General features: G+C 34.6%; 1 protein-coding gene across 5 annotated transcripts in view; it reads left to right on the top strand.

The window, feature by feature from the left end:
* Positions 1 to 19,358, top strand: part of LOC141427563 (uncharacterized) — a 271,369-nt gene that overhangs the window by 77,909 nt on the left and 174,102 nt on the right. Inside the window, exons 1-2 of one of the 5 annotated variants that reach the window (XM_074087136.1) lie at positions 16,424 to 16,656; positions 17,820 to 18,215. The exons of 2 other annotated variants lie outside the window; for them this stretch is intronic. The gene's annotated coding sequence lies outside the window, so the exon portion shown is untranslated. Of the gene's footprint in view, positions 1 to 16,423; positions 16,657 to 17,819; positions 18,216 to 19,358 lie in introns of those variants that run through there. 2 more of the 5 variants (XM_074087137.1, XM_074087138.1) reach the window with 2 other exon arrangements.

Genomic DNA, 19,358 nt, shown 5'->3' on the forward strand with positions numbered 1-19,358 from the left:
GCTAATCATAAAATTTTTCAACATTCATAAGTCTTTGACAGTGAATTAATGTACGTCAAGCAAAATCTACGTCATCTCCTACTACAAAGTGTAGTCGGGAAGAGTCCTAACAAGGAAAGTCCACATTATAATTCAGTTAGCCACGCATGTCTGACCTACCCCATAGCCGGCTGTACACTGAGCACGACCGCTCATTTCCCTTGCAAATGGTACCATTGCACGTCAAGTTCTTGCAGTTCCTACCATGGTCCAACTTACTATCCTTCTATTTTCAACGCAAACACACAAAATGGTGTATGTTTTCATTTTTGTATTTTTGTTTTATTTGTTTTTGCTGTTTATTGTATTTTCAATTTTGTTGTATCTGTGTGTCTTTGTGAATGCGTATAATTACAATATTGACATTCATCCGCGTTCGTTTTGAGTCTTTGACATTCGCTTGACACGTTGTCTTACTTCCTGTAGAAGTCATCGGAGTGTCTGCCAAATCAGGTCAGCTTGACAGGTACTGATTCCCTACTAGGCAACGGACCTAACTATAAATCACAATTTATTGTTAAACTTAGTTTAAACGACTAAATCTAGGTTAATTTTTCCGAGTGACCAGCCCCGAAGTAATCCTAGTTTGTACCATGGATACTATTATCATAAAATATCAGCCGTAGGACGTCCACTGCTGAACATAGGTCTCCCCCATAGACCTACAGTTGCCTCGGTTGGAAGCGGCTTGCATCCACGCTGAACCCGCGACTTTAACCATGGTTACTAGTCAAGTTTTTCTTTTTCATCGGTTTTCTATGCCGAAATCAATTTTTAGATTAGACATTCTGTTTTTGCACACTATACTCGTACTTTATTTTTATTTACCACAGTAAGTAAAAAATACTTAAAATTCGTTTCTTATGCACATTTTTCTAACTGTAGTTATTATGCAACATCATATTTACTGACTGCGTTTGTGAAATCTAAAAATAATTTCTTAATTGGTAAGTAACAAAGTGGTAAAAGAAAGTAAAATGCTAATGAGAAGTTAATTTGTATGAAGATAACTTAGCACTTTATCTTGCTCATTACGATTTTATTACCTGTGAATAATAATACTTACTTTGAACTGACATAACGTCACGTAAGTAATCATTTTAGTTTATGTAGATGTTAGAATTGTAAACTGGGAAAAAGCGATATTCGTTGACAAGAGTATTGTGTAGCTTCGACTTTATGCAAACGGCGTTGACGGTTTTCGTCACCTAAACGGTAACTGATTTTGATATTTTTTTTGTATACTTTAAACTTCTACAATCCTCTAGCATTATGAGTGTCCATGCATAGTGATACTTATTTCCTACCAGAGGAAGTTTTCCTATTTTGTATATGCAAAAAAAATGCTTCTTTTTTTAAAATTACGTTTCAAGTTGATAATTTTATTGTTCCGTATTTGAAATTCAAATAGGACGGACTCATTTATAACCTACCATAGGTGTGTGAATAACAGCGTTCTTCATCTCGTATACGAACTCCTGACTCTGAAACCACTGTGTGAAAGCCAAAAGAAAACTACTCATCGCCAGGGTTCATAAAATGCGTGAAAAATTCATTGATGTGCTAGGTTTGTTATAGTTACGTCATTTCAATCGATTGTGCTCGCATTTTACTTTAGTGTCTTAAAGGTTTGCTACCAACCTCAATGGATGACCACGACCAGTGTCAAGAATGTAGTGACTTATAATATTTATTTATAAGTGCAAAATGTTTTTCATAATATCCGATTTTATTTAGAACAAAGTGTAGCTATATGAAATGAACAAAACAAGGTTAATAAGTGTCTTATTTATACAAAAAAGAAATTGAATCGATTCTGATTTATCTTTATAATTAGGTCAGTTGCAATTTACTATTATTATTGTAATTTTCTGAAACTGATTGTCCTTAAAGGATAAGAGCAAGGACATTTCATTGTAATATCGTTTGATGGACAATAATTGGAATTCTTAGAAAGTTAGAAACCTATAACAACTGTAATCTAATCCTGTAGATTTGACGCAAAAGGAATTTCTTAATTCAAATATAAGCAAACGGTTTTTTTTTTTATATCACTGAAACAGGTACTAGTTGTCTTTTTAATCGTGTTTTATGTAATTTTACAAAAGACATTTAATCGGCTTAGTTATATTAACTTTTAACATCCAACTGCAACGTTTAATCTCGATATTCCGGTAGGAATTTAAAACAATATCAACGCTACCTCACTAACAACTCACTCCACATTAAATTTCTATTCGAGTACTCATAGTTCCACCACGCCTTTGGTGTCAGCCAAGTACCAATAATGTTGAGTGCAGAAACATAACAAGAATTATAATGGATTAACGGTGTATATGTATATTTTTATTACTATTTTGAGCTAAAGCCTCTGTATTAATTTTAAGACATTTTTTATTCAGATGTATACAAGGTGTTTTAATATTAGGTAATCCGAATATTTTTGCAGATGGTTCGGATAGTTTGATGTACACTCCTCCAGCATTTATAACAGGGTACTATCTCAGATAAAAATATATATAATTCATTAGGTTTATAATTGAACAATATTGGACATGCATTTTTTGTCAATCAAACAATAAGTGACAAATGTGACTTTCAATTAAAATATTTTTATAGGAACCTTGTCTATTCTGGTTATCTAACAAATGCGGTGAAACCGTTGAATAAAATTATAGAATACCGCGTCTAAGACATGATTACATTTTGAATCAAAACTCCGACGAAAGTAATTCGGTCAAACTAACCCGATCATTTGCTGAAATTTTTCGTAGAGTCGTATACGTGTAAGACTGTAGTACAAGTAACAGCTGACTTTATATTCGTCTTGTCCGCCTGGTCGCCTTGGGCGCGGCCGACGACGCGGGACTCGAACGTTCGAAAGGTTACCGAAGATATTCAGCTGTTAGAAGAGGCAGTTGATATCATGTCTAAGTCAACTACGCTTTGTTAACCATGTTTAGTATCATTTTTCTTTGCAATAGTTATGGCAAATGATCTTGATTTAACATCGTACGTGCTGATAACAGACATGAATATAATGTTTCAGAAGACTATCGCGGTCATTACTAATTTATGATTTAAATTCGGGTTTTTTCCGCGTACCTTGATTTTAGAGAATCTCGATATTTTGGCACAGTTGCATGCGCCATGATCACGAGACGACTCGACGATGCAACTGTGCCGAAATATCGAGTTCTCTAAAATCAAGGTACGCGGAACCAAACCCGAATTTAAATCATAAGATTAGGCATGACTATTATACATTTATCTTGTTATTTGTTTATTTAGTATGTTTTTGTCGAATATAGAATTATATAATACAATACATATCCGGCAAAACATTACGCTACTAAGTATTGTATTAATTTCATTATTTTCTTCACCTAATTATGAGCCAATCGATTTTATATCTATTTACGTTTCACGTCGAAACATCACCAAAGTGATAGCCAATGTACACAAATGTACTTACTGAATCCAAGCATTTTGCTTTTCATTTAATTTAAATTTTTGGAGTGTACCATCCTATACGACAAGTTGGGTTAATTTTTCAGACTAATCAACAAGCTATTCAGCAGAAAATAAAATCTGAAGAATGGTTAATTTAGTAAACGTTCTGACACGGATACATCCTCCTTTCACTTAAATAAATTTAGACCGATCATTATGGGTCACTACATATTTATTTAAACCTCGTTTACTACGCTATTTAACTGTGTCGAAAAGAGATCAAAATACTTTATTTTTGGGTACCTATCCTGGCCACATCCAGCCACTTTAGCTTCTCGTGCACAACTTCTATCAGTCAAGAGGAAAATGACACACAATCGTCCACTTCCTAACATTATCCTAGGTCAATCTCGTTACATTCAGTTTATATCCTGAGACGGAAAACTATCAATGATTGTATGTGTTATTATTGCTTCATTCGGCGTTTTTCAATGTAGTTCAGCTTTTAACTGAAGATAAAATCTTGACAGTTTGATTTGTAGACCTAGAATTGGTAAGTATACTTATCCTAGATTTTTGTCTAAATCTAATACACGCTGCTTTTTGTTCCGATTTTTTTTCGAAATAGAGATTGCGCATGTAAAATCCTGATATTTCAACCCATGGATCTGATAAGACATGAATTGTTGCGCGAAACTCTTCAACAAAAACGAAAAACGGGATGTAATGTTTGTGAATTCTCGTAGGAAAAACTTAGGTACTTATTTCAATTAAAATGACAGATTGAAAGTCACGCGAGCAAAGCCGTAGGTTAATCCTAGTGCCAATATCAAAAGTAAATTGTCACGAAAAAACTAGGTAACCCTTAACCTTTTGTCATTTTAATTGTTTCTCATAATCTCCATAATCAAAAATCACCATGGATTGGTCCACGGCCGCATACCGCCCTGCCTTGCGCACGCGCCATGACACTTCAACTTCCGGTAGAAAATCCCCAAACAGACTTATTTTATTCAGTTGAAAGTGGCGCCACTTGTTCATATAGTAACCGTAGTTTGTACGAATAAAATTAGTACCAAAGTTTGCCGCAAGGTTCTTTGTCATTCTTAAACCGTTGGATGCAGGTGTAATAGTTATGTATTGGTTATTTGATGTATAGTGGTTTCGCAATTGGTCAAACAACGTATTTTAATCATGCCAGTGACGTTTATTTACTTTTATGCTGCGATTTGGTGACTGCTAGTAAATTGCATAATATACGACGTTCATGTTTTAAATAAATACATAGGGTGGCCCAAAACTAATATTATTAATAAAAAAGTTGAAATAGATTCGTACAAATTTGTAGATTTATGTAAAGCCGGCCGCACACGCTAGGTTATAACCGATGGTTATGCCTGCACAGTTAATTTGTGCAGGCATAACTGACCGTGTGTATGACATGACTCCTTGCCTGCGCAAGCAATATTTAAAATATGCAAATTTAGTAGAGCTCTGCGCTTTTAAGTAATATGTATGCAGTGTGAATTAGTTTTAACCCCCGACGCAAAAAGAGGGTTGTTATAAGTTTGACCGCTATGTGTGTTTGTCTTTTTTTTTACTCGACTGGATGGCAAACGAGCAAGTGGGTCTCCTGATGGTAAGAGATCACCACCGCCCATAGACACCTGCAACACCAGGGGGATTGCAGATGCGTTGCCAACCTAGAGGCCTAAGATGGGATACCTCAAGTGCCAGTAATCCGGCTGTCTTACTCTCCACGCCGAAACACAACAGTGCAAGCACTGCTGCTTCACGGCAGGATTAGGATGGGGTGGTGTCTGTCTGTGGCACCGTGTAGCTCTTAAATGGGTGAACCGATTTGAATGCGTTTTTTTATTTGAAAGTAGGTTTCTAGCGATGGTTTTTAAATATGTTTTATCAAAATCGGTTCAGCCGTTTTTGAGGTATTGAACTTTGAAGTGACAATGTCGGGGGTTTTCCATCTTTTTGTTTGTTAGGTTATTAGATTGGTTATACTACAAATTATTATAGACTTAAAATTATTACTAGAAATTCCATTGAATATTTTTGTCATAGTATATATTCCTATATATATATTAGATATAGAACTATTATATAAATCTTAATTATAGTGTAGAAGATAGTCTTTGTTACTTAACAGAGGTTTCTAGGCCACCAGATTTCTTTGTTTCTTCTGTTATTTTATTTAACTATCTTGAAATTGTTACGTCGACATGCAGCCAAAACAACCATAGACAGGGACGCGGGCAGAATACAGTTGCCATTATACCAAAATACTTGATTAGTCTGAAAAAAAAAAGCAAATGTCAAAGTGACAGATTAATCATTTATTACCTAAAACCATTGATGAATAAGATTTTTATAGTATTTTATGCAACTGTTGTATACCTAAGTGAGGTCTTAAAGCGCGAGTTGGCTCGGGCGAATATCGCTATGAAAGACGCCACGAGCGTTTTAAGACCAAGTTATGCAACGTTGTATACTTACAATACTTTTTCTACGACTACTTTTAAATCATCATCACCAGGCTAAAGCCTTCCATTTCTACACACATCTGACACATTCAACACAGTATGAATAAACCGAATTACGTTTCCCGCCAATTCCGGGACTGAAATTTGACATAATTATTTAGTTTGTGGTAAGTTTTTTTTATTTACTCTAACTTGCCAGTGACGTGATCACTTTTAGTACTTTTATGACAGGAAAATGCTCAATTTAGGGCTAAGTATAGGTAGCTAAGTAGTAAAATATAATATTCTTTGTTTACATAATTTGGATACTAAATTTTATTTTTGAACGATTATTGATTAGTAACTGAATAAAAAATATTGTGAAATAATTTCGATGAAATGTTGGTAAAACTGTATTCATTCAAAATAGAGGTTAGGAGGAAGATTACCGTCAAAGCAAGGTCATTGAACTGTATTATTAATTATTATATCAATTTCAAAGCAATTCAAAAGCATCCATAAGTGTGCTTTTATGAGCCTGAGTCATAGACTTTTCCCGGACTTATTAAGTATGTATATCATTGTATTCGTGTAGACCATTAATTGTCAAATAAAAGTACAGGAGTAGAAAAAAAGGAATAAATTTTCCACAACATGCCATTGTTATTTACTTAAAGTATTGTTTACTTTTTTAATACATTGTTTGTCGGCTGAGTGCTACAAAGTGACATCGAAGTGTCATAAAATTTAACAAGTGTCAAATGAAACGATCATGCCTCACGAATTCGCATCACAGAGGTGATGGTAATTCGCAAAGTCAATATTGTGCTCCATATCAGAAAGTCCTGATTGTATCGTTTGACCGTGTATACTAATCATAAAACGTTTATTTGCGCAGTGTACATTTAGCTTTGTTTACATTTACATTACAGATAAACGTATTGTCGGTATTTTTTTATTATATTTTTTTATTAATTTTATCTTTATTACAAGCTTTTATTTAGTTTCACCTGTCCCGTTGTCTGTCTGTCTGTCTTTAGTCAAATCTTGCAAGGTAAAGTCAACAAACTTCCAGTAATATTAAAATAAATAAAATAAAAATGTATTTATTTATCAACTCACAAAGGACCACATTAGATACATTTTCACAAAAGTTTGTCTACGCAAGTTTCAAACATGAAGAATCCTTTGCGAGAGACTGGAGTCTGAACTAGGTGGGTACCTGTATTACATATCACCAGGCTCTCACTCTCACCCCAAGGACGCATAAAATGACAATTACAAATTTACCGGCAAAAATATATCAAAATACTTGAAGTGCAATAAACTATTTTAACATACAATAGGTACTTACTAGCTACATTTTCGATTTTTATTCTCGTCATAAAGGTTCACAACCTCTGGATCTGTCATTTTTGACAGCTCCCGTTTGTTTACATTCTTTTAAATACCTAAAAGTCTAAACTATAACGCAGCGTTTATCGCATAAAACAACCAAGCGCTTATGAAAAAAAAGAGAAAAACAGTGAATTTCCGAAGAATATAAAACTGACTGTTATTGCACATATTTTTAACAATTCATGAACAACATACCTTAATGAAGCCAACTTCGATGTATGACGCTCGCTAAAGTCCGTAAAGCCGCCAGTAGTCCGCACCGCCACTTCAAGAGCTAGTTTTAAGGCGCGCAAAGTCCGCTATTATTTACCTACACACAAAATTATTTACTATGTCCATAATCACGATTAATATATATTTCACAAAACTGAGCACAACCACACCAATATTATGTCCGGCCCGGCAAGAGTTTTTTTTTATAAAAGTAAACTGCCGCCTTTGTTATGAGCCAAGGTGCGCGGCAAAGGACTGACGCCAATCAGCCACCGATGGCAGAGGATGAAAATTCAAAAAATTGTTTTCCATCCAAAATACTTGCACATTGGAAAACAAAAAAAAAACGCGAAACAGCGTTGAAAATTTGTTTCATTGGCTCACGGAATGTACGGAAACACGTGGTTTGATTTGTTTACACAATATTCTCATACCTTAAACAACAAAGTATAATACCTTTTTATTATAAGTACACGCTTGATTACCTCTTCGTCACGTTTATAAGGTAAACAATATTTTCCATTCATTTTCTAATGTCTTTCTTTTTTACAGGTAATGACTGTCACTACGTATTTATACGTAGTGAAACGTGATTTGGTAAGCTGTATACACAAGATTATTACTGAGTTAAGGACCTTATTGTCAGATTTATTATCTACTCGTTGCAAAATCCCATGATAATAAATTTTTGTACGTTGACATTTATTCTGTTTGTCTTTTTTCAAGCTTTTGTTTAACTTGTAACGTTCGTATGTAAGTTTTTTTTGTAAATAGTGGTTTCGAAATTTGCAAACCATTTTTCGACCTCTTCCTAGAATCTGATTAAGTTGGAATGTGGTATATTTATGTAGGTACACTTAAACTAAAACTGGTTTGCTAAAACTTGAAACAAAAGGTCGGTTTTCATTTTGTTTCTCACTTGAATCTTCAGGAAAATGAAGAAAAGCGATAAGTCGCGAGCGACATTAACATTCTGGTTGTATTGTGCAAGTTCGGTAACAGTACAATAATCTGGTAGTGAAAATTTGGAGCTTAGGTACGCGGATCGTCTCGGGGCGGAACGAAACTCGCTTCAAGATACTTCGTGGTGAAACCCAAGAGCCCAGCAAAAGTATATGAAATATCTGATTAAACTGAGAGATAGATAACTTTAATCTTCATAACAAAAAACACTTCATAACAAACTGATGTAGCCCAGTATGCCAGATAAATAAACGCGACTATCATTGTTGTTGAAAATAATGTAAATAGGTATTATACACGTATTACTCAAGCTTCCAAAATTTCAGGAATTAGTAAAGTTATTTTGCAAATGGTACCCAATGTAATTCAGAATAATTTGCAAAACAAAATATTTTTGAATGCTACTTTAGACCTCAAATCTATCGAGAATGTTTTACTAATCATTTTTTCCGATTCGCAATTTGCTAGAATACGAGTAGGTATAATGACGAGAAAAACCCTTTGAAAAATAACATTACAATATCATATCGAAATTACAAACTGAAACATGGATGACAGAAAAACCAGAGAAAGAGACCAGCGCTGGGAATCAAACCCAGGTCCTCAGCAATCCGTGCTGCGTGCTGTACCCCTACACCACCACTGGACAGGAGTAGAGACACAAATTTCTCCTATGCACCACATATTTCAGCTTGTTTGTTTCTTATTTAGTCACTTAAGCAGCGACACTAGCGACATCTATGTTTTAGCCCTCATCGAGAAACGTCAACACTCCTTCGGAACTAACCGCTCACCCGGACAAGAGATGTGACTAAATAAGCAACAAACAAGCTGAGATATGTGGTGCATTATGCTAGGAGAAATTTGTGTCTGTACTCCTGTCCAGTGGTAGTGAAGGGGTACAGCACGCAGCACGGAATGCTGAGGACCTGGTTTCGATTCCCAGCGCTGGTCTCCTTTTCTGGTTTTTCTGTGCATCCATGTTTCAGTTTGTATTTTCGATATGGTTTCACGGGATGACCGTAAAAGTAACAAAATTTGGAGTTGAAATAAAAAAAGACTCCAAAACCAATCTTAACTACAATATAATTCAAATTCATACCTTAGTTATGTACCTAACCTACTTATTTGCAATATTGTAGAAATTGGTAAAAAATCCATTACCTCTTAAATTCCCTAAAGGAAATTCCCGAAAATTGCCTTTACATCGTAATTACTTTACGGTATTTTGACCTTTGAATATTAAAAATCAATTATTTCTTAATGGCGTCAAATTGACTGTTATCATTTTACCCTAGACTCTTCGTAATAGCTTACAGTAAAGATATACATTATTTCATCATACCTATGCAATGTAATACATATACATAGTATTATTCAAGGAAGTAGGAAGACGTGTTCTCACAGATACGATAAAGTTCTCTCAATAATTCGTGATAAGGTACTTAGATTTATTTTCTTTAACCAACTATTTAGATATATTATGTGAACTTACGAAGGACGCCATGTTTATGATACTACAATATTTATTCCCTGAAGATGTTTTAATTTTGAACATGAAACTACCGTGAGACTCGCTCTCACTCATATTAAATTATATTGACGCGCACGCGCGTGTTGCAGCAGCCGTCGAGTCGCGTTGCTCCTAAGAAGAAGGGCTACGGATTAGCACGAAACATGTCGAGCTAAACTCGATTTAAGACGTGAGTTATCCGGGTCAATATCATTAAATACAGATGCTATAAGTTTAAAGTGCTGATTTGCTGATCTGTCTTTCCACCTAGTTAAGGGTAAACATTTCAGCTAATATTTGAGCAATACTCAGAGTCATGTTACTGTGACAGTAAACGGCAAAGTGTTTATTTATTTTTCCACACTTTTAACTATTTTACTGGATCTAAATAAAATTATACCTACTCTATTTAAATTACTAAAACAATCAGAATTTTTTGGGTGCTTAAAGTTTAATGATATCTCTGACTTAATTATTATAGTGCCTTCGAATGAATGGATCAAGTTATACCTGTCATTAAGCGTAGCGCTGGATCCACGATCGACATTTTAACAGGTGACGTGATATAATAATTCCTCAATGACGTGACAGTGCTTAGTCACGTAAAATAATCACGTTGCATTTTATATGACAGGATAAAGGCAGTTAGGCGGCGCACCGGACCGTCGCAAAGACCGTGTCTGTGTATCAGATAAATAACTGGTCCTCTTGAGAACCAAATATGCACGTGTATTTACAGGTATACACAAATGAATTGTTATGTATTCAGTCCTCCTCGGTCGTTGACACTTTTCGAATAGACACAGAAAAATAAATTTACTATGTTAAAAAGTTAAATTTAATACAAACTCTTTTGCTGGCTTTTTATTAACTACCTATACAGTCAATTTGGCCGTGTCGATATCGTTGCACTTGACTGTATACTTATATTGTCATCTAACCTACTTACACAACAATGTCTAACAAATTTCAAGTTAATTCGATCACTGGAAGGCTTTCTATCCTGTCCTGTGCTAGGAGTTCCTATGTTAAGGGATGGTAGCAACATTTATAGTGAATCAATTCAAATAAAATACCTTAACGCTAACCATTTATAACTACCATTTATATAACAAATGTGGATGGATTACCTAACTTATATATTTATTGTGCTTATACGATTGTACACATACAAACATTAGCGTAACACATACGTGTTTATTTAATGAAATGAGTAATAAATAAATGAGTTTACAGGATACCCAGGAACAGGCGATAATCGATCTACAGTCTACAGTTGATAGAGCTGTTTTACCTCTCAAAATAACTAATTTTAAGTTTAGCAAAAATTGTTTAGTTTTTGAGATATGTAGCGGCATCTAAGAAAAAACCGATACTTTCCTCCTTCAGCTTTGTTTTTCTAACGCCAAGGCCTCAAATGTAAGGATTTTGTAGTTCTTGTCCAAAAACCTTGAAAATTATACCACGCAAAATTATACTTGTTTTTATCATGTTTAATCCTGTTTCGATGAAAAAAGTCATAAGAGGCATTTTATTACTTTTTTGCAGCTGTAGCCTTGAAGTAGGCCCATCGCCGTAAAAAAAATACGCTAAGGTGGCATAATACTTTTAAATATGCCCATCTAATGTGGTTTTAAAAATGGCACAAAACTTACTCATTTGGAATAAATAGGACCGTTTAAAATAACATTTCATTTACCTACGAGGTTACTTATAATAAAAACTGGATGTTTCCATTCTACGAATTTCAACCTAATTATTATACCAATCACAACTGTATGACTCAAAATGACATACTTAATTGCGTTATTATCTATTTTTTTAAGTATAAAGGATATTTATGAAGATAGTTCACAACAGTGATTGCATTTTAATCGGTTTTATACAGTAAATAAGTTCTTTGAGAAACGTAAATTGTACGAAAACTTAATAGTACGTTTTAGTGATTTGAATAAAAACAAATTCTAATAAGTTTACAAATGCATTGTTCTTCTTTTGCAAACTTATATTAGGCGGATTGGCGCAATCAGAGTTAACGTTTATGCCTAAACGTCACTTTTGTACGGCAGTGAGGCTTCTGTACTTTACTTATTCTGTGCTTTAACTCCGACTTATCTGGTGAACCGACAGTATTTTCAAGGTATTTGGAACTATCCACTCTAGCTCTAGACTGTGCAAACGGCCTAATGAAAGCTTATTTGGAATTTAAATTTTGTGGTGAATAAAGACCGTACGAAAATAAAATCGTGTGACGCTTTTTAATCACATTGACATAGAACATGTGTAACAAACTTTCGGCTCTGTTTACATTATTGGCGCACGATCGATCACTTGTAACTCATTAGCATCGTGGGCTTGCAATATCGTTACATTGTAGCAGCGTTCTGCTAGCACAATTAACTGGAATGATGTAAACCAGCCATTCAGCTTTTGTTTCTCAGCACTCGTCAAAAAGTAGAATAAAAGAAACTTTGACATTGAATTGCATCTGGATATGGTGTCACTTAGTTTAAATATACTAAACCATGCATATCTTATAAAAAACACAGAGCATTTACTCGTAGCGGTTTTAAAACATCACGCGTAGCAGCGCTATATCCTTCTTCCGTAGCATATTCCCGCTTAGCGTAGAGCATTCCAAGTTAGTAGTTACTAGTTTCCTCTACGTCGCGCGTCGTAGCATTTGGCCATTTTATCTATAAGAATATGTTTTAACTTTATTACGTAGAAAATTTCAAGAGTGAGGAAGACTTAATTTGTGTATGGCAGAAATTTTAAATACTTAAGTATAATGTACAATACTTTTTCCGTTGTGTTCTTTTTTTAACCAGTTCATTTTTTCGACTTACTTATTGTATTAGGCACGCACGCAGCTCTTGACAATGGGTCGGTATTTATTTATGATAAATTAAGTAGGTAGCTTAACATAAACTAATGAAACGCAGTGATATCTCATGACATATTTTGTTATTAGTATTTTCAATTACTTCAGAACGACCTTGACCACAGCGCAATGGAATAGAAATAAAAAATAAGCTGTGAAAAACGGAACTAGACAGATTTCAAATTAAGGTACAAATTAAGTAGATTAGATTTGTATATAAATCTGAAGACTTTATTGCGTAAAATTGAGAAACAAAACAGTTGTAACTTTTTTAAGTAGGTAGGTATCTAACTATTTAAAATTTTATTAACTGTTAAGATTTTTTGCAGAAAATGGTAAGTATCTAACTATGCAAATAAAATTTTTGTAATGGCTTCTATTAATCTGTTAAGATAGTGGCTTGCAAAACAGTTGTAAAATAGGGTACAACTACAAACTGTTAAGGCAGAAAATACATATAATACATGTTATTCACTGTGCGCCAAATTCGGCTTGGGTACGCATGCAAACAATAAAAACCACTTGATTTTGTTCAGCTGTGAAACTTATGAAGCAAAATACATATAAGCGATCACTTAATCTAAAAGTTAAAACTAAGATTACCCGTTTTTGGGCTTCAAGTTTAAAAAATCTTTTATAGAATAAACACACAGTTCACATATTTTGCAGCGTGGTAACTTCCAATTGAACTGTTATTACCAGTTCAACTTTACAAAATATCATTACAATTTCTTGTTTATAACAGGGATACATTTATTCAGTTAATAGTAACATGAAATTAATAATTAAAAAGAAGACAAAGAAAACTTATCTAAGAAACCTTAACTATGTAAATATATCTATATATATGTTATGTTACTATAAAAATAAAAATTATAAAAAGAACACCCGGTCCAAAAGATCTGCCTGTGGCAGAGTTCCCATGATGCTGGCCGCATTACCCCTTTGGACCGCAAGTGCGATCCGCTGGGATAAATAAGTACCAGCTTTTGGATCCCCAGAGGTGTCGACCAACCGGGAAGAAAGGGCCTTTATAAAACACTTTATGTCGGCTGACCAAAGGCCCTAAAGTCATTACAATGACATTATTTACATAGTGAGCGGCAAAAAAACTGGCCCTCAAATGTATGCAGTTCCTAACAGGTAATTTTGTATGAAGAGTGGGCCAAATTTTCTGACGCTGAGTATATTGTTTGTTTGTTAATACTCTTTATTGTACAAAAAGGAAAAACAAAAAGGTAGGTATATTTTGAGTACACCAGTGATTTGTGTTTAATACTCTAAGGCCTCTAAGTTTGAAAATTAATGATTCCATTTAAATCATCTCAATTCTAATGGCCGACCCTTTTTAAATTGCAGTCCGGCAATTTCTCTTTAAACCCTCAGTCACGAATTCGCATGATCATAATAACTATGTTGATCTTATTATAATAACCCTGTCGGTCGGGTGCAGCGGTTTTAAAGACAACCGGCTACTCTTTTTCACGTTTTAAGCTTTGATTTTCGTTACATTTACAAGTACGTCATCGAATACTACATTAAATCAAACGAGACGTGATCGCCATAAAAACTGGTATTTGATTAATGAATAACATAAATAATGGTGGACAAAAAGTCCAATATACTATGTTAATTATTCAAGAACATCTCATATTGCTCATACATTACGAAAAAAAAAAACACGAGCACTTAATTTATTGTGCTAAATATGCGTTAATAAATAAGTTGATCTATTTTAGGAGTCTGTGCAAAAACACTTAAGTTTGTTCGGAGAAGTTGTTGTTTTTGAACTGATGCACACGTACAGACATATATATTATGGGTTTTCTATAAGTAGTTGTAAAAGGACATTATTATTTTGGACAAGCATTATCATAGCTAAAGTTGTTTTGTGTTTAACCCCCGATGCAAAAAGAGGGGTGTTATAAGTTTGACCGCTATGTGTGTTTGTCTGTGTGTCTGTCTGTGGCACCGTAGCTCTTAAATCGGTGGACCGATTTGAACGCGGTTTTTTTTAATTGAAAACAAATTTTTTAGCGATGGTTCTTAGCCATGTTTTATCAAAATCCGTTCAGCCGTTCTTGAGATATTGAACTTTGAAGTGACAAAGTCGGGGGTTTTCCAATTTTTTGTTGGTTAGGTTATAATTAGATTTAAATATCCTAAATATTGAAATTTTATGTTTATAGTTTATCAATTGTAATTACAATAATAGAGATTAGAGATAAGATCATAATTTAGTATTTTTTTTTATCATTCATGATCCTTATTCAAATTACATTCTTACAAATTATAAAAATTAAATAAAAAATACAAAATTAAAATGAAATCAAAATATATTAAATCATAAAATTAAACAAAATTAAATCAAAGAATAAAACAAAATAATAATTAAACTAAACACTGTCATTAAATTACCAAAATACTTATAATACAGTCAAAAGGAATACGAAATTTAAAAAAAAAACTTACCTAAAAATCCCCTTCCTGCATCGTGCCCGGTTCAAAAGTCCCCATTATCCCGGCAAAAATTTTTTTTTTTATTATAGACATCGAATATTAATAATGTGTAAATGTTTATAATGTGTAATGATGATTTCAGTTATTTAATTTAATTTATTGTGTACTCTGCAGGCGATTTCGCTGGCACAAGTTTTTGATATTTTCGAATTACATTTTAAGCGACATTATATTATCAAAATGCTGCCTGACTAAAAATAACGCGCGGGCCATTTTATTGATGGAGCAGGTGGTTGATTTTCGAATAACCTGTTTAACGGATGCGATGGAGATCTCCACGTTTTGTTTTATTCATAAGTTTTATAACATAAAATTAAGGCAGGGATTGTCATCCAAAACCGTCCGTGCCCGTCTATATGTAGAAAGACACAAGGATGTTATTTAATTTTAATGATTGCCGATTTAATCGAATCTGTAACAGTGTTAAAAACATTGTCTTAAACTAGAACAGGGCTTATTGTATTTGAATTATTGTTTCTATTAAATTTAATGATTAACAAATTGATTTGGTTGTCAAAATTGCTTGTCATACCGTTGCATTTTTAATTTAATTATCTTCTAAGAAAGTTAGCGATCACTTAATTTATCTAATATATATTCTATAATTTGATTCTACATCTTTCATTTAATTAATTCAACAGTCAACAGCCCCTGCAAAAATAGTGTTATTTAATCATTATTAGCTTTGATGTACTATGAATATTTACTTACTTGAAGTTTTACAGTCGTCATTTCGAATTTATACGCCTTCACAAAAAAAAACATCGAAGTCGACTAATCCAGTATTTGTTGCTTATAAAAATAATAAGATAGTCATCAGCGGTGCAAGTAAAATAAATTACTCCCCGGAAAGTTCGTGTTCCAAGTCGCTCAACAGCTTCGTGACTGGATAGGGTTGTGGACAGTTTTCCTCTACGGTTGTGGAAACGTAATTATCGCCGTAAACAATAGAGAAGAGCCGCCAGACGGCATTCGCGCGGCGAACACCGTGCAATCCGCACGTGCGCGTACCCAGGTACGCATCGTATACGTTTTGTGCCTTATCGAGTGTTCTTAACCTTTTTACGTCGCATTGTTCGAACGGGATGCACTTATCTTGATGCGGTAGGGCGGAGTGTGACAAACAAAACCCTTATCGTACCATCCGACTACGATCCTGCACTTGACATTGCTTCGCGAAATCACTTACCGTTGACGTGAGTCGAAAGATACTTAGTTAAATAATCCTGAACCTTCAGTGGCGGTACTCATGAATATTCATATGTCCTGCCCGGAAGCCGCTTATTTATCTGCAGTTATCGTTCACCATCATTGTTATGGAGATCATAGATGTAAAGAACTTGCCCGGCTACACGTAAATAATACAAAACGAGTAAAGATTAGCGGAAATAACAGTTCAATTACGTTGTCACGTAAAATGTGTTTTTTTTCTATAGAGTGAGGTTGTCGGTGAGAATATTTTAGTAAAATAAGTGGAATAAGTTGGCAGTTGTCTAGTGAGACTCTGGTTTGTTTTGTGCTTGAGTTATTTTAGTTTTTTCGAAAGATAGTCTATGGCCGCGCGCGCAAGTTTTCCGACAGTCACGTGCTTGTCGCGCTCGCGATACGCTACGGGGACGCTGTCACGCTGAATTAACCACTATCGGTTCAACTATTTTGTTATTGTTGTCAATGTTCAGTTCTACTTTACTTTTTTATACTTGAACAAAATTTTATTACTCACGACCGTCTAGGATTTTTCTAGCGTTATAAACGCGTCTGCAATGCCCCTGGTGTTGCAGATGTTTATGGGCGGTGGTGATCTCTTACCACCAGGAGACCCACTTGCTCGTTTGCCATCCAGTCGAATAAAATAAAAAAAACCGTAGTCTAAGCGTCAAAATATTTTCTGCTAATGTATCTACAATTCATTTCAAGTCTCGTTTAACATTTTGCTTTATGTGTTATCGTATAAAATTTCTGTAAAACATTGGAATCGATTTATACGGTTTTCGAATTACATGCGTCTGAAAAAGAAATCGTCAATTTTCTCATAAGCTTAACTGTTTTTAAATTTTAATAAATACCACACGCCTTGTACTCACGTATTCCTTATCAAACATAAAACCTACAAATAAAAAATGTTAAGTTTACTCAACTTTTACAATGATTGCAGATAAATAAGATAAACCGCAGCAGTATGTAAATTTCGTCACTCTCCTTATAACTACAACAATAAGATTATTGTACTACATTTTTTTTAATTCTTATCACATTATCTTTTTGCAACGTAAAAATCCAGTCCAAGGCCGCCATAAAACGTCTCATTAAACCATCAAAGAGCTTCCCATTAACCTTTAATTATTCATTCAATCTACAGCCTGATGATTCAAGATTGAGTTAAATCCATGAAAACCATCTACGAACAACCAACCAATTCGAGAGGATAGCACCATCAACAGATTGAAATATCGCAAACCCGGTGTGAAAAAAAGTCTCACCGATTACCATCGAATCGGACGTCTAATAAGCTAACTAGAGTGTTAATACTTACTCCAACGAAGGTATACAAACAGTGATAGTGACCGTGAGCATAGTGACCTGTGACCATAGTGACCCGTGATCGGCGATCGTGACCTCGCCCTGTGAAGTGTGAGTTGTGATGACACATAGTTCCTAGTTGTAGGGGATACGTGCAGTAGCACGCTGGAGGTCGACACGTATGAAGTGTCAGTTGTCGTCCAGCTGACAACAGATGTCACGGATAACGATAACGGTAAGTTTATATTGGCTACAAATACTTTTTCACTTGTCATGCTCGTAAAGTTGATATTTATGCTGGATCTAGGCGCTGCTCTAGTGCATAAAGGTTCTATATATTTTTTTTATAATTTTTATTACCTATATGTAAAACCAAAAATCAATCAAATCAATTAAAATAAATCAATACAACTAAAAATTTATAATTATATAGCAATGCATGAAAAATAAAAGGTATCTAGTAAGTGAACAAAAGCAGAGTGTAAAACTCGAGCATTAAAACCATTTTCCCCTCGACGTGTCTATCCACCCTCGCCGTACCGGCTCGGGTGGCTGTTTGAACGCCTCGGGTAAAATGGCTCGTTTTATGCTCTCGCTCTAATCTTTAGTAGTTGCTGCCCGCGATTAAGGCCCTTCGCGTGCGAGTCTCCACAAATTAAAAAAAAAGTTTCAATAGCAAAAGCCGCAAACTATACAGCATATTTGCGGCGTTTTGCTGTTATGGCTGTTGCCGCCGCAAACGCCTTCAATGATGTCGTAGCGAGGTGGGACGGTGCCAGTGTGTCCACGAGTCTATACATAAGCGTCCCATAAAAGCGGCTGTCCCATTTACCATGGAAAGAGCGTCATTCCGTCAAGTTTCTTGCCATCGTCACGAGCTAGTCTAGCCGACTCTAACGTAGACGGTACGTTGATGCTGGCAAAAGCTCGACGAATTATGTCGTTGAGGCAAGCATGGGGAGGAAAATTCTTCGAAAGTGTTCATTTTAAACCATCATCACGAAATCTTTGAAACGAAATGAAATGAAGCAACATTCAGAATGATTGCTTTACTAATACTCCAAGTATGACTAACTTAGGAGTATAATGGTCATCTTTCTTTTGTGTATCATTGTTTGAAGCGCTTTAGGCACACTTAACGATAATAATGCATGATAAAAAAGAATTACTCATTAGTATGACACGAATATTATTATCATAGGAATAAGTTACCTATACACTTATACTGTTTATTAAAATTAAACTCAATCTTTCTGTCTAATCTAAAAAGTTCACTTCCTGCTCTTTTCAGTTCAATGTCAAAAAGGCAATGATCAAACTACGCTGCGGTTCAGAAAATTTTATTACTGTCATTTTCTTCTTTTTCTACGAGTAGCAT

The sequence above is a fragment of the Choristoneura fumiferana genome, chromosome 4, assembly GCF_025370935.1.
Source record: "Choristoneura fumiferana chromosome 4, NRCan_CFum_1, whole genome shotgun sequence".
Classification (NCBI taxonomy): domain Eukaryota; kingdom Metazoa; phylum Arthropoda; class Insecta; order Lepidoptera; family Tortricidae; genus Choristoneura; species Choristoneura fumiferana.